General features: G+C 36.4%; 1 protein-coding gene and 1 long non-coding RNA gene across 3 annotated transcripts in view; one reads left to right on the top strand and one right to left on the bottom strand.

Moving 5' to 3' along the window:
- Nucleotides 1-8,013: 8,013 nt before the first annotated feature.
- On the bottom strand, nucleotides 8,014-12,247 carry LOC108770583 (uncharacterized). Its single transcript, XR_001940600.1, has 3 exons — nucleotides 12,039-12,247; nucleotides 11,323-11,598; nucleotides 8,014-8,279 (listed from the first exon to the last, which is right to left on the bottom strand). It is a non-coding gene; the product is annotated as an uncharacterized LOC108770583 (long non-coding RNA).
- Nucleotides 12,248-12,506: 259 nt separating this feature from the next.
- The window catches only part of LOC108770556 (lachesin), a 37,952-nt gene continuing 36,870 nt past the window's right edge, over nucleotides 12,507-13,588 (top strand). Inside the window, exon 1 of one of the 2 annotated variants that reach the window (XM_018522190.1) lies at nucleotides 12,507-12,592. The gene's annotated coding sequence lies outside the window, so the exon portion shown is untranslated. The remainder of the gene's footprint in view (nucleotides 12,593-13,588) is intronic. The other variant, XM_018522191.1, reaches the window with a different exon arrangement.

Below are 13,588 nucleotides of genomic sequence, written 5' to 3' on the forward strand. Positions count from 1 at the left end.
AGCCCGAGGGCTACTAGTCGGCTGTGTAAACTTATGTGTCTAGTGACAATTACGTTACTAATCGTGGCGGCTATAAATGAAGTTGGAGGACGTTGGGCGACCGATATTTTTGCTTTTTTTTCATTCAATACAGGTGGAAAAAGCTACATTTAATCTAACTCCATCCGAAACCGTGCACAGCGTACACATTCTGTTCCAATTGAGTCGTGCACAATGCTACACTTTATGCATTGCTGTGTACATTTGTGTTAAGATGCGTTAAGCAATTGGAAAGCACCATTGTGTATTTTATTCCAGAGCTTGCAGCATTAGTCATAATGCACTCGTACGTCAGTAGAAACAGATTTACTTTCTGCAATCAAATTTGTTTTATGCATGCAGTATGCATGCAGATGTGAATGGAGGAAAAAAAAAATGAATTTCTGTCGAATATAATTTGCAGAAAAGGTATCGCGCGCGCGCACAAGAGTTAACGCACTTGTACCACGAGATACGTGCGCGATGTCGGCATGTCCGTAACGTGAAAACTTAATCGCATTGAATCCTCGTTCGGCATCGTTGCGGGACGTTATCGGCGCGTCCTCGCGCGTACCATTTCCCGCGCGTTCGCGCGCCGATCCGGCGCCGGAAAAATTCGAGTCCGGTCGTTAAGCCGCGGTCGCAAATGCATTTAAGCATTCGCCGTTGTTCAAGATCCCATTGAGCGCCGTGTCAATATAAATGTAAATGTCATTGGGAGTCGTGCGAGCGCATACATTGACGGTCTCTGGAGGACGATTGCTCGCGGAGAATATTGCAGATGCCCGTATGGGACGTCCACCGCAATTGAATTGCCCTTCGGATTGGAACGTATAGAAATGTGTACGGTCGGCACTTTGTTTCGCGTATCGATCGTTCACGACCATCGGGAACGCGGGATCCGCAGTGAACGTTCTCTCGCAATGCCGAAGAGTGCGCGCTCCAATTGATCCGCCGTGCTGCCGAATCGCACGTTGCGTCCATCGGCGTCGGCGTCGGCGTCGGCGTCGTGTCGCGTCGTCGTGCGGCGTTTTACTGCGCGGGAGATTTGCAGATCGCGAATTAGCGTACGTCGACACGTTTCGTTGCGACCTTTCGCCAGGCGCAACGGCGTCGATAACTTGATTTAGCCGCATCCATGCCCGTCCATCCCTATGTTTTTCTAGAAAATCGCACGCGTATACGTGCATTACGATAATTAAAAGTCTGCCACCGATGCAATCGACGAAAACACATTTGAGCTTTTGTTAAATACGACCTTTTATTGACCGTGTTTAAGTTGGCTAAAGTCACTAGGGCTACGTTCCAAAACATCCTCCCCGAGGAAAATTTTACTCGAAATATATAGTATATATAACTCGATATTTTACTAGGTACTTTACTCGATATGATATGTATATTATATCGAGTAAAATTTTCCTTCGAAAGTACATTTAGAATGTAGCCTAGATATATAAAGTAGCGCAAACCATTTGGACTCTAAGACGCAGTCGTTCCTAACTTGTATTTATACATATTTTGTGAAGAAACATAAATCTATATAAGTTATGTAAATCAATTTTTTTATTTGTAATCAATTTATTTAACAAAGAAATATGTACGAATACTTAATTTATGTATTATTTCGTTTACTACAGGTTTATTTGTCGTTGAGGTTTTAGTGCATGAAAGTGCATGAAGGTACATGTAAGTTCAGAAAATAAATTTTGTAAAAGATAAATGTTTAATTTAACAAAGAATGCACAGAAAATTTAGTACAAATTAAGATAGCTTCATCTAATAATAGATAAAATGTTGCATTATATGCCCAGTATCTGCTATCTAAATGTTAAGAATCTTGGACTTGACTCCAAATGTTAAAAAAAAAAAATGGATTTGCTCTTGAAAAAAATGCTGTAACGTTGCTGCAACGTTGCTGAAATGTTTCAATATGTTTTTGCTTCCTGGGTTTATATACCTATAGTGACTTTATGAGTTGGCAAAGCAGCTAGCCTGTTTACGGCGATTAAACATGATTGATTCTTATACTTATAGATCCAATCAATCACATTCAATCATTCGGTGAGTAGGCTAGCTGTTTCAGGACGCGTTCACAACTTGACAGAAAAGCATGAGAAAGCGGAAAAGTGGAAGCCAATCAGAACTCGCGCAGTATAATAAACGGTACCTATATTCCGCTTTTCTGCTTCTATTACCAGCGCGAGTTTTGATTGGTAATTCCCGCTTTTCCGCTTTCTGCTTTTCCGTCAAGTTATGAACGCGCCCTTATACGGCTTGAACACAACCATTGTCTTACTCTTTGAAACCAAATGTCAGAGCGAATACGAAACATGGAATACCACGAAATTTGCAAGTAGTTATAAATAATATTATTGCATATTATTTATCCAACTGTTTCATACGCATTGCATCCAGTGGATGCAATAATAAACTGTGAATTTGTAAAACTTAATTTCGTGGCCCGCGATGTCGGCTACAAATCTCCGCGATTGCGCGCTCGAGCTGCGCTGTGCGGTTTTTCCCGTGTTATCAGTAATTAAAAAGGGCGAGAATAGAGTAAAATGAAAAATATGGCACAAGTGGCAGTTGTGAAATATGAAAGCTGCTTGAGCCGCGCTTTTTTCCATCCAGCCGGCGCTTATCTACAGCTTTATGAGCGTTATTCGATTTTCGTGCGTGCATTGTTCACCGCGGAGCACCGGAAACAAAGCGTTATCTTTAAGCCGAAACAATGTTCCTCTCTCAATCTGCGCATGAAATAACCGGTTGCAGCGATCCGCTAGAATCGCCATCATCGATCACGTGTGTGATGTATGCAGCGATATCGACAGCGAATCCCTTTTTAACACAGACGAATGGTCCTCGCTATGAAACCAGGGATTTTTTGCAGATTTTTGCGCGTAGTATTTGTCGGTTGATACACGTCACGAAATCGAGCATAACATCCGATTTAAATGTATCGATTTTACTGAGAACCTTCAGAAGTAACGCGATGCTTACGTCGGAGATATGTGAATATTTCGAATCTGCTGCTAAGCCCCGAGCTATTTGTATCTCATCCTCGTGGGAACAAAGTTAACCGTTGCCTGAATTAGACGTATTACGTACAGATAGTCTTCTCACAATTATAGGCAACGTAATTTAACGCTGCCAATGAAGTTATTCGTCACGCAATATTGTACAACATTTATTTACGATAATTTTACCTATAAAAATAAAAAAGATGTTATGCGGGCATCATTTATGCGGTTGCCTTTAATTATGTCGAGGATAATGAATGTTGCGCCTTTCATAAATAATGATTATAAATAAAGCCTGGACTCGATATTGGAAAATATGCGACACATATTGCCATTAAAATACGTGTATGAGAATGGGAAAACCACATTTTTCGTATAATCCGTCAAAATATAATCAAATCGACAAAGCTACGTTAAATACTGATTTTAATTATTTCTGACGGTATTAATGAAATCTCATATAGGAAATACAAACAGATTATTAATAGTTGACACTCTGTAAAGTTATTAGTATGCTCATTATACATATTAAAAAGCAACCATCATGATATTATTGCATTATTACTCTCTAAATCTCGTGAAGTAAAATCTCACTCGAAGAGACTGAAAATTTAGCCTGTCTTGAAAAAAGAGTGAACAATACGGCCACTTTTGTTCAAGAGTGATAGATTTTCACCCTTTTTAAAGTGAGATTTACTCTTTAAGAATGAGATTCACTCCGAAGGAGTGAAATCTCAATTTCTTCTTTGGAGTGAGGTTCCATCTCTGGTATTACACTCCAAAAAAGGGATTGAGATTTCACTCCTTTGGAGTAAATCTCATTTCAAAAGAGTGAATCATATTTTCACTCTTTTTTCAAGACAGGCTAAATTTTCAGTCTCTTCGAGTGAGATTTCACTCCACGAGATTTAGAGAGTAAATTCACATTTAAATTATTTTCTTCTTCGTGTCGTTTTATAATGTTACTTGTAGAAATATAAATGTAAGCAGTTTTTTTTAAAACTATATATTATTGTATTTAATAATTATGGTTATTAATAATTTGTGATATTTTGGACAAAGGAATGGAAGACGTTGAATTAATCAAAGTAAAATTAATCAATTTAGCATACAAACTGACTATTCAGTATTCACATACACACAGAATATACTACATAACGGTTTAAGAAAGATATTAATTCATAAATCACTCGGTAAAAAGAGACCGAAATTATTCCCTTAAGGAGCAGGCAGTCAAGTTGATTTACGGGTTTCCATGAATCACCCGACGCTCGAGCTTCTCGTTAGCAAAAAAATGAAGAGCGCGCACGCTGTTAACGCGGCCGAGGGAGAATTCGAGACACTCCGTTTCATGCGCTCGGAGGAACGCAGAATATTCGGCGAACCGTGCAAAAAGAATGCGCGGACGATGCCGGGTGTTACGCGAAAAGTTCGCGTTTGCAGCTCGCACGCATCTTCGTCGCTATTAACATTTCATCTGACGAAGAAACGGGTTTGCGCGCCCGACTATACGCCAGCCTAGATAAGAAGATGCGCGCGTGCTTGTACGTGTTCGGGATGAGAGAAGAGCATGCCGCGACCCAAGAAATACCTTCCGCCTCTTCCTCAGAGTTGGCGTGCACTGAGTCTGTTCACGAGATTCCGCGGGTACGCAAGTTGCCGCAAGGGGCTTCCTTCACCACCGAGTTGGAAACTTGTGCTGACTCCGGGCCAAGCGATCGCGCCGGGCGAAGGGCAAGAGAGAGACGATACTTTGACATATATTTTATTTAGCGCGCCAAGACATAGTTTATGGAAGAAAGTACGGATAGAGTACTGGTCAGGCGAAGTAATGAGCATTTTATTGAATCCGAAGGAGCAGCAATTAACGTGTCATTTACACTGTTAGCCAATTTCTCTTTTCATAAATTTCATTTTTCTCTCTGTTTTTCCTTTGCGTTAAAGTTTCCATTAATATCGGTAATAAGATATCGGTTGAGAAATTAAAATGACTGAAATTAAAATGATTGAAATTAAAATAAGAAAAAATAAATAGCGGTAATTATACATTCAGAAAAGATTTTAGTTTTTAAAAGAATTTATTCTTTATAAAATATAAAGTAAAAGAATTTATTCTTTATATGTTTCTGTAATATTTTATTTGTATGAAATGAGTTATATTCGGAATATATATAATTAGTAACTAATGCAAAATGTCATTAAATTATAGCTATGATGCATTATATTTTTCATTTTTAATGAAATGTATTAATTGTTGTTAAAAGTTGCAGAACAAACTTTTTTATGTATGAATCAACAAAAAAATTTGTTCTATAATTTACTATACGTATATATTTAATCTAAACATTATTTTTTTTATGTTTTTAAAACGCAAGTATCATATTCTTTGCGAAAACGTAAATGTTACTTTACGTTTATCTGTGCCACATTCTGAAGTTACTTCTTTAATATGTTTGTATTTTTATATTTTACTCACTGTATATATAAAAGAAGTTATCGTACCGGCATGTAATATCCATGTCTTATTTTATAAACTCTACGTTTACGCGTTAAATAAAATATGAATTTCTTTATTAGATCAAAATTCACGGATGCAAGATGAAGTCTCTAATATACTAAGTCGATACCTTGTAAATTCTATGACTACAGGATTGTAGAGAGATTGTGAGGAGCTTCAGAAACTTGCTTCTAGCCCGAAGCGAACTATGCTCCGCTACGGAGAAAGGCACATTACTTTGATTCATCTATTATTTAATGGGGACGCAAAAAGTTAGAAAAAAGAGATGGAAGAAAGGGCGGTAAGTTTAGGACAGGACATAACCATTTTCGCTCCTTTACGATGGCCCCGCTTAATTTGCTGCGCGATTGCCACTTCTGCTCTTTCGTGGATGAAGACAGCTCCAAGATCCAATTTTACCTAGTTTTTCAACCTGTCGGTACCTCGAAGTTAGTACCTTTTATTCCTACAGATCTTATCCTTTCCCTTTCCTCTGTACCGTTTTCTTGACCTCGTTGCACCTCTTCACCTTCTCTGCAGCCATCCTCCACTCGATCTTCGCGTTACTCCTGTTCGCAACTTGCACCTCTCTCGCCTAACCTGAGAGGAAGATCCAGGCAGTGTATAAAGAGAAAAGGATTAACATGGTTGAATGTAAAATTAAATTTATTCCTCTGCAGATTTCCGTAATATCCTTAACCTCTCGAGATTCGTATATCTTTGTAACCGTTGCAAATCCGCGCGACTTTGACGTATTTTCCAATAACTGAAGAAGATATTAATTAAATTTAAAAGCTGAATACGAGGTGCAATTAGCGGAACTTCGAGGCGAACAGAATTATCGAAGGTTATTTTGAGTTTATAATTGTAAGCAAAAGCATCGTTCAAATAAAAGGAATTTCCTTATTCTTTTTGTTTAGACATTAACTGTGGTAGAATACGATTTTATTTTTCAAGTTTTATTCCCCCTCTGTAATTGTTTAATTTATTTGAGTTTTTAACGAAGTAGATGTTCACCGATTTAATATGCGAGCGATACGCGCGGGTTGAGCATTTTGCCTCTCCGACCTTTGCCTTTTTAATCCTCTGTAGAATTTTATCTCGGTTGTTACGGCCCCGCCGCTTGAATTAGTTAAAGAGCCTATCGGAAAAGTGGCGACAGACCGGAACGAACCAACTTGGGTAAAACACTCCTTTGGGTGTATAAAGCTGTATTAGGCGTCGTATCTTACTTCCTAGCGTCGTGCAACTTCCTAGTGTCGCTTGGAGACTCACGATCCTTCGGGAATTTACATGCGGTCGAGAACCATTGAGCGGGACAAAGTGAATAATCAATGTGCACAAAATTATATTACACATTATGACGTTCATTATTTGTGGAGAATCAGCGTTCTGCAAGTGCAAACGGTTCGAGAAAATACACGCGAACCGTGGAAATATTATCACTGTCATAACATCACTGTCATACGCATTTTGAACAATGAAGTTAATCCAACCAAAAGTGTTGTATAGTTGAATGTAGCAAGTTAACGCTTATCACATAATAATACTATTGGTTTACAAAAGCATATAATCTATCTTCATTTTTCATTGTTTTATATCTTAATTCGCTTAATTTGATAATCAAAACAATGAGAGACTATTTACTAGAGGAAAGTGGAGGAATGCGAACATTTAAGAGAAAACCGACAATTATTTATCAATTAATAGAATAGTCTTTATTCAAAAAATACTCTAATTACCTGGCTTTAAACTACAATAATTAACATTTATATATTATCGATATAAACTGTAATTTTAAATAAAAAAACAAAAGCTGCCACGTAGGACAATGTCGAATCAATTTTATTTTTTGTTTGAAATTATAGTTTACATTGATAACATATAAATGTTATTCATTGTAGGTTAAAACTAATATACTCTCTCTTTAAATAAATATTTCTATAATTAATAAATAATCGTCGAGTTTATTTAATTTTTCCCTTAGATAATAAGAAGGTTTATAATACTTCCATTTTCTCCTATATCAAAATTATTGCGAACATGTAATAATATTTACCTTGAATCCGTACGTTTTATGGTCACGCGTTATATGCGGTGCTAATTGTAAGCGTATATTGGACTATCATCGGATGCGAGAAATGAGAGGTTACCACTACTCTAATATACTGCAATAGTATTGGCCGCGTTTATCCCGCATTCGCAATTTCCCCAATCTCCCTTATATCTAAATGGAGAAATTATTAATTACACAATATCTCTTCTCTCTCTTGTAATAAAATATTGTATTTCTAGTAACTCTAATATTTTTATTTATACGCATATTATGTATATTTGTAAATAAGTTACAATAAATTAATATAAATCTTGAGACAATAAATTTACAATAACTTTATATATAAATAGACTTTTTTTATTTATCAATTAGTCACATTATAGAAGAAATAATAAGGTTATTAACAATAAGTTTAATGTGGCAGTTATTATTTTACGAAGGTAGATAAACGGCAATATTGTATAGAAACGCTGCGAATAAAACACAACGAAGAAAGTAACAATAATTTGGTGAGGTGCCTCGATTTTTCAAGCAGGTTCATTATTCTTTCTTGCGACTTCCTTTCTTTTTTTTTTAGTGTTCCTTCTGGTATTCCGGTTTCTTGATAAATAGTTCCTGGCAGTTTGACCTTTCGATGTGAATTCACGAGAAAAGACAAATCGATTCCGTTCCCTAGTGACCCGATCGTCTGTAACAAATATTACATCGTTCGATAACCGTCTACAGCGTTTTTATGTTTCCATCGTTTTTGGACGAGATAAAGAGTCGTGCAATATTAACTGTCTTGAATCCCATGTTTTTCGGTGAACGACCGACTGATCATTGCTTAAAGTATCTTACAATATAGAATAACGATGTTACGCCGTATAGGGTAAACTCGGGTATGATGGCCATAGTTTTTTAAAATGCAAAAAACATACATTTATTCTTGTTACTTTTTAACAATATTTGGGATATTACTTTCACTGAAGCTTAAAGTAACAAATACTATCGAAATTAAAGAGAAAATACTTAACAGAACTTTAATTTTATCAATTATTACAAAGTATGCATTGGCCATCTTATCTGATTTTTAAGGAAAAGATGGCCATGGCATTAAGAAAGATAGCCATAGTATTTATAAATAAATAATGAAAATAAAAGTATTAATTATAGATCACATTGCAATTTACGTACCTTTATTCTGTATGTAATGTTGATTATGGCTGCTTAACTGTAATTTATTAGACATAACAGTTTTTAGCAGACACGTGCAAAACTTTGCAGATAGTCGAAAGAAAAAATATTAGATAATATTTATAATATTGTTATTTTGAGCAGTGTACTCATATGAACTACTGTAAATATTGATTATCTTTAAGAATGACTATAAAAATGCACTATTTATCAATTATTGGAGAAATTATGACCTATAGCCATCTTTTCCGTATGGCCATAATACCCTAGTTTACCCTATAAAAATTTCCAACTTATCCGCAACAATAACCCTTTTTCTACTATCTCTACATGTAACGCGCTCTTGTGGCTGTTGTTACATTGCCACGTAAAGCGTGGGTTACGTTTCACGAAGTTTACGTGGTGGAACATAAAGTAAATACCACTGACTTGAATAGTTTGAACTGCGTAAACCGGGCGTAGCATACCGCGAGCCAACATGTATGTATCCACGTCGCTTTCACGATGAAAGGTTGAAGCTCCGAAAAGCTGTCTCCTGATTGCGCGTAACTGTGCCGGCGCCAAGATTGGTCTATTAATCTTACCATGGACGCACGCGATATCGCAGTTTCATGAAGAGGCTACGTCCTAAATAAATGCCGCCGCTCGAAACATCGACGCCATAGTGCAGAAAATGCAGTTGCGCAATTGCACAGTGGTGGTTGCGCCGGTGCCGAATGAGAAAAAGAGAGAAAGAGCGAGAGAAAAAAAAAAGCGACACGGTAGAATGGCTCGTATGCGAACTCCAACAATGAAACCTTCCTTAGCAGTGCACTGTTAGCGAAGCTCGAATGGAACAGCGGTCGTGGTCAATGGATGGAATTCAGTTATTCAAGTTTGAATGTAACAAAAAAGTTGAAAACTCGATTGAATCGCAAAGAAAAGAGTTGTAACAAAAATACCATAAAGTATAAAAGAATACGTTGTTTCTGTGATTTTTCTCGTGTAGCTAATATTAAGCTAGGAAAGATTTAACTTGTACGAATATTAACTTCTACATATATCGTAACAAAATTACAAAAATTAATTGTATAAGACACATATAAATTCGATGGCAAACGTTTACAAAATGTATATTTCGTTTATTATAAAGTTATCTTCTAGAATTATTATAAATTTTTTTGCCAAAATCAAAGATAAATGAAACGACGCCTTTTGACAAATTTATGCTCGCTATTAATTTATTACAACACGCCGCACAATTATTCGCAGAGTGCTCGTAATTGTAATTTCAAATTTTCACTTGTGCGCGAAGGACACAAAACATGCGTATATATTGGCTTTTACAAATTTACATTTCCCTCGTGTAATCTACTAGTCTCGTGCTCATAATGCAAGTAATTTTACTCTCTGTCATCTGTGAATGTAATTATCCTCAAGTTGCTCCGTGGCTCGCATTTATGAGACGCACGAAGTTATATAACTATTGGGGAAGCACCGTCACTGAACATCGTTAAACTCGCGACAAACGGTTGTCATAATCTCCAAGTTTAGATAGTTTCGTCACCTCGAATTCGCTGGAAAATATCATAACGTTATCACGCGTTACCATCCACAAAACTCGCGACGATTCGTATGCACTGACCTATATTGCATGTACATACACAATGTACGATAGCGTATTTCATATTTTTTTCAGTTAAAATAAACTATTTAATTTCGAATAGAATGTGTAATTTTTGCTAATGGATCTGGATATTTTAAAGAAGGGGACAGAAATACAACAATTGTAGAGAAAATTTATTGCATTTATTTGTTATGTTGACGCCACTTCTCTAAGTGTAATATGCAAAAGACTATAAACAGAAACTATTTTAACAAACGTCCATATATCTTTTCCGGTATGAAACACTTTCAAAAAGTAACAAAAATAAAACAAAACTTTTAATGGAAAAGCTCTATCTTTGCTCAGAGAGATTTTTCTTTTGAAAAAAGAATCACGAAAAACTACCATCACTAAATTAAATATTACAAATAATATAAGAGCCAGTAGATATATAATAATTGTCGGATAAAATAACTAAATATATTTATATCAATATGTTTACAAACTTTGTTCGGTCATAGGTTATGACGCACTTGTGTCGCGGTTCGCTTTTGTTATCGATAGATTTAATGGCTGTACGCGAGCCATAGAGCATCAGATTTATTTTTTAATCGTATAAAAAAGCACCATGAGGTATTTTAAAACAACATGCTGTAATTTTACACTCGTCTCGTACGGCTGAGTCGCCAGCTCGGTCGCCAGTTGTTCGACATTCTATCTTTGCATAGTGCAGCGGACAATTGTAGACAAATGGTCGAACGAATGACGAAGTTGCATCGAGTTTCGTAACCTTGTTCAACAAATTTTGCATTACGTTACACAATTTTTTTTGCTACGCTGCTTCTTCGTCACTAGATCAATCGACGCGTTATTAGATATTTTTGACCATGAAAAATCTCTACTTTTATAAATTTTTAATTAATATTATCCTAATGTAATTTTTGAAATTATTATTAAATTTTCCACATACCTATTTTATGCGCCATCATGTACGTGAATTTGAAAAGTTTCCCATATAGATACAACTTTTTGTATATTATAATGATATATTAATCCATTTTTATGATCGTCATGTTTAATATATGATAAGGGAAGATAAATTTCTCATAAGTCTCATAAGTTGTGCTGTCGAAGTGATGCTCGTCACTTGTGAACAGTGTAAACGATGTTCCTGGCGATGTATGTTCGTGTTCATCGCATGTCACTTGTCACTTCGATGCACCATCTCGTACATAAATCTGTGAAACTGTGTCCAAATGACATGTTGTGGACAAAATATTGCTAATATGTGTTGTTACACTTCACCACGGTGATTTGCAGTGATCAAGTGCTATCAATTTTACTAAGTTATTTATCAATTTTTTGAATATAAATTTATCATGTACTGAAAATTGACGAATACTAAGTTATATTTTCGAATATGAAGTTCTATTTTCAGATATTGAGTTGAATTCTTTGATATTAGAATTAACGTTGCATCTAACAATAATAAATAAATTTTTTGAACTTGTATCTCCAAAATACACGCTATTGTAGCAAAATGATACAAGTAGAATCTTGTAACTTTTGATATTTTATTTGCGTTTATATAGAATATATAGAATATATAAAATATATAGAAGATTTAATTCTCTCTCTTCTCGACTTTACAAACAAATATTTTGGAACAGATATAAAGGTCAATACTGTTAGCGTAGAGCAGGTATTCTCTGTACCAGAGTATCCGTCCGTTAAACGAGTCCAGGAGTAATATTACTCCGATATCGGAGTACTCGAAATCACGGGTTCGATTTAATGGATTTCGATTAAACTGATTCGCTATAACATTTTTGATCTAATCGGATTTTCGATATGTTTCACGTTGGCGCGTACGCTCTACGATTTCTGATACTGTTTCGCTGTTGATACATCGTTGTTATGACAACCTCGTAGTAACAATCGAGGCTTGCAGAAATTAATTTACTTCAGTTGATATCTAAAAAATGAATTGAATACGCGATTTCTCGATGTTTTAGTAACAACGGTACAAATATGAAGAGATTCGAATAGGAATTGGTAAATGAAGAAGTAAAATTCTTTATTAACCGCTATCTTAAATTTTAGTCACTTTCTTTATCCTCTGACATTTCCTGTGTTCTTTTACGTTACAGGACGACAAGCGAGGAATCTGTTACCGGGACAATCGTCGGGTCATCATCACGGTACGCAGGATGCATCATTATCGGACAGTTACAATAACAGTGAGTGACCATACGTTGACGAGCGCAATCCAGCTGGAAATCACTAGCAAAAGCTGCTAGATCCCGTGGGGATGTTGCGGGAATGCACTCGATGTCGAAAATCAGACTCGCATGGTTGCACGTTGCGAGTGTCAACCGGGAACGAGCATTATCGTCCTTGTTGTTTGCGTTAAAGGCCAAAATAAACTACGGAACACCAGCGCTTTCGCGTTACGTTAACGGTCGTTGCACGTGTACGGGACGCACGTGTGTACGTATATCGTACGCGTAGTCGCGGGCACCTCGTGAAATGGGCCATTTCGCGCCTCGGCATATCCGCTTGCTTGTAAAATAACTTTTCCCCTCCTCTCTACCGCACGATTCGATTCTTTCCCGCACCACCAACTTCGAACTCTTTTCGATATTACACTACGACGATAAACCCGTAGTGGGCTTATCGCCGTATCGGGCGCGTAGATTGTTTTATATGTATAATCTCTATTGAAAATAATCCCCTCCCTAGAGCATATACGCGCGCGAATGTCGTCGCCTAGCAATGGATTTTTATATCGTTTTTTTGCGCCATATATCGATCATTACGAAACGGTGAGCGCCAACAAGTTATTTTTTGTCGAATTGCATGGCTGCATAATGCAGGCAACAAGCCATATATTGCTCGATGGATAGCGTACGTCAAACGTTGGTGGAAGTAATAAAAAGCGATATGTGCGGTACAGTCGTTTTAATTTTACGAGCAGTTCGTTACTGTGTATTAAAAAGTGACATATGTATAATCATTTAGAGCAAAGCAATTTTCTGTTACTGTGTGTGTGTAAAACGCGACTGCGAATTACGCTCTTATATAAAGCGAGTCAGAAAAAAAGATATTTTGGCTTTTACGTATTATGGTTTAATACATATTACTGAAATGCGGTATAATGCAATATTATCTGTTACTTGGCTTCATTTTGACTATTTTTCGGCCTTTTGAAATTTAATTAAATTTTTACTTTTTAT

Source organism: Trachymyrmex cornetzi, unplaced genomic scaffold, assembly GCF_001594075.2.
Source record: "Trachymyrmex cornetzi isolate Tcor2-1 unplaced genomic scaffold, Tcor1.1 scaffold129, whole genome shotgun sequence".
Classification (NCBI taxonomy): Eukaryota; Metazoa; Arthropoda; class Insecta; order Hymenoptera; family Formicidae; genus Trachymyrmex; species Trachymyrmex cornetzi.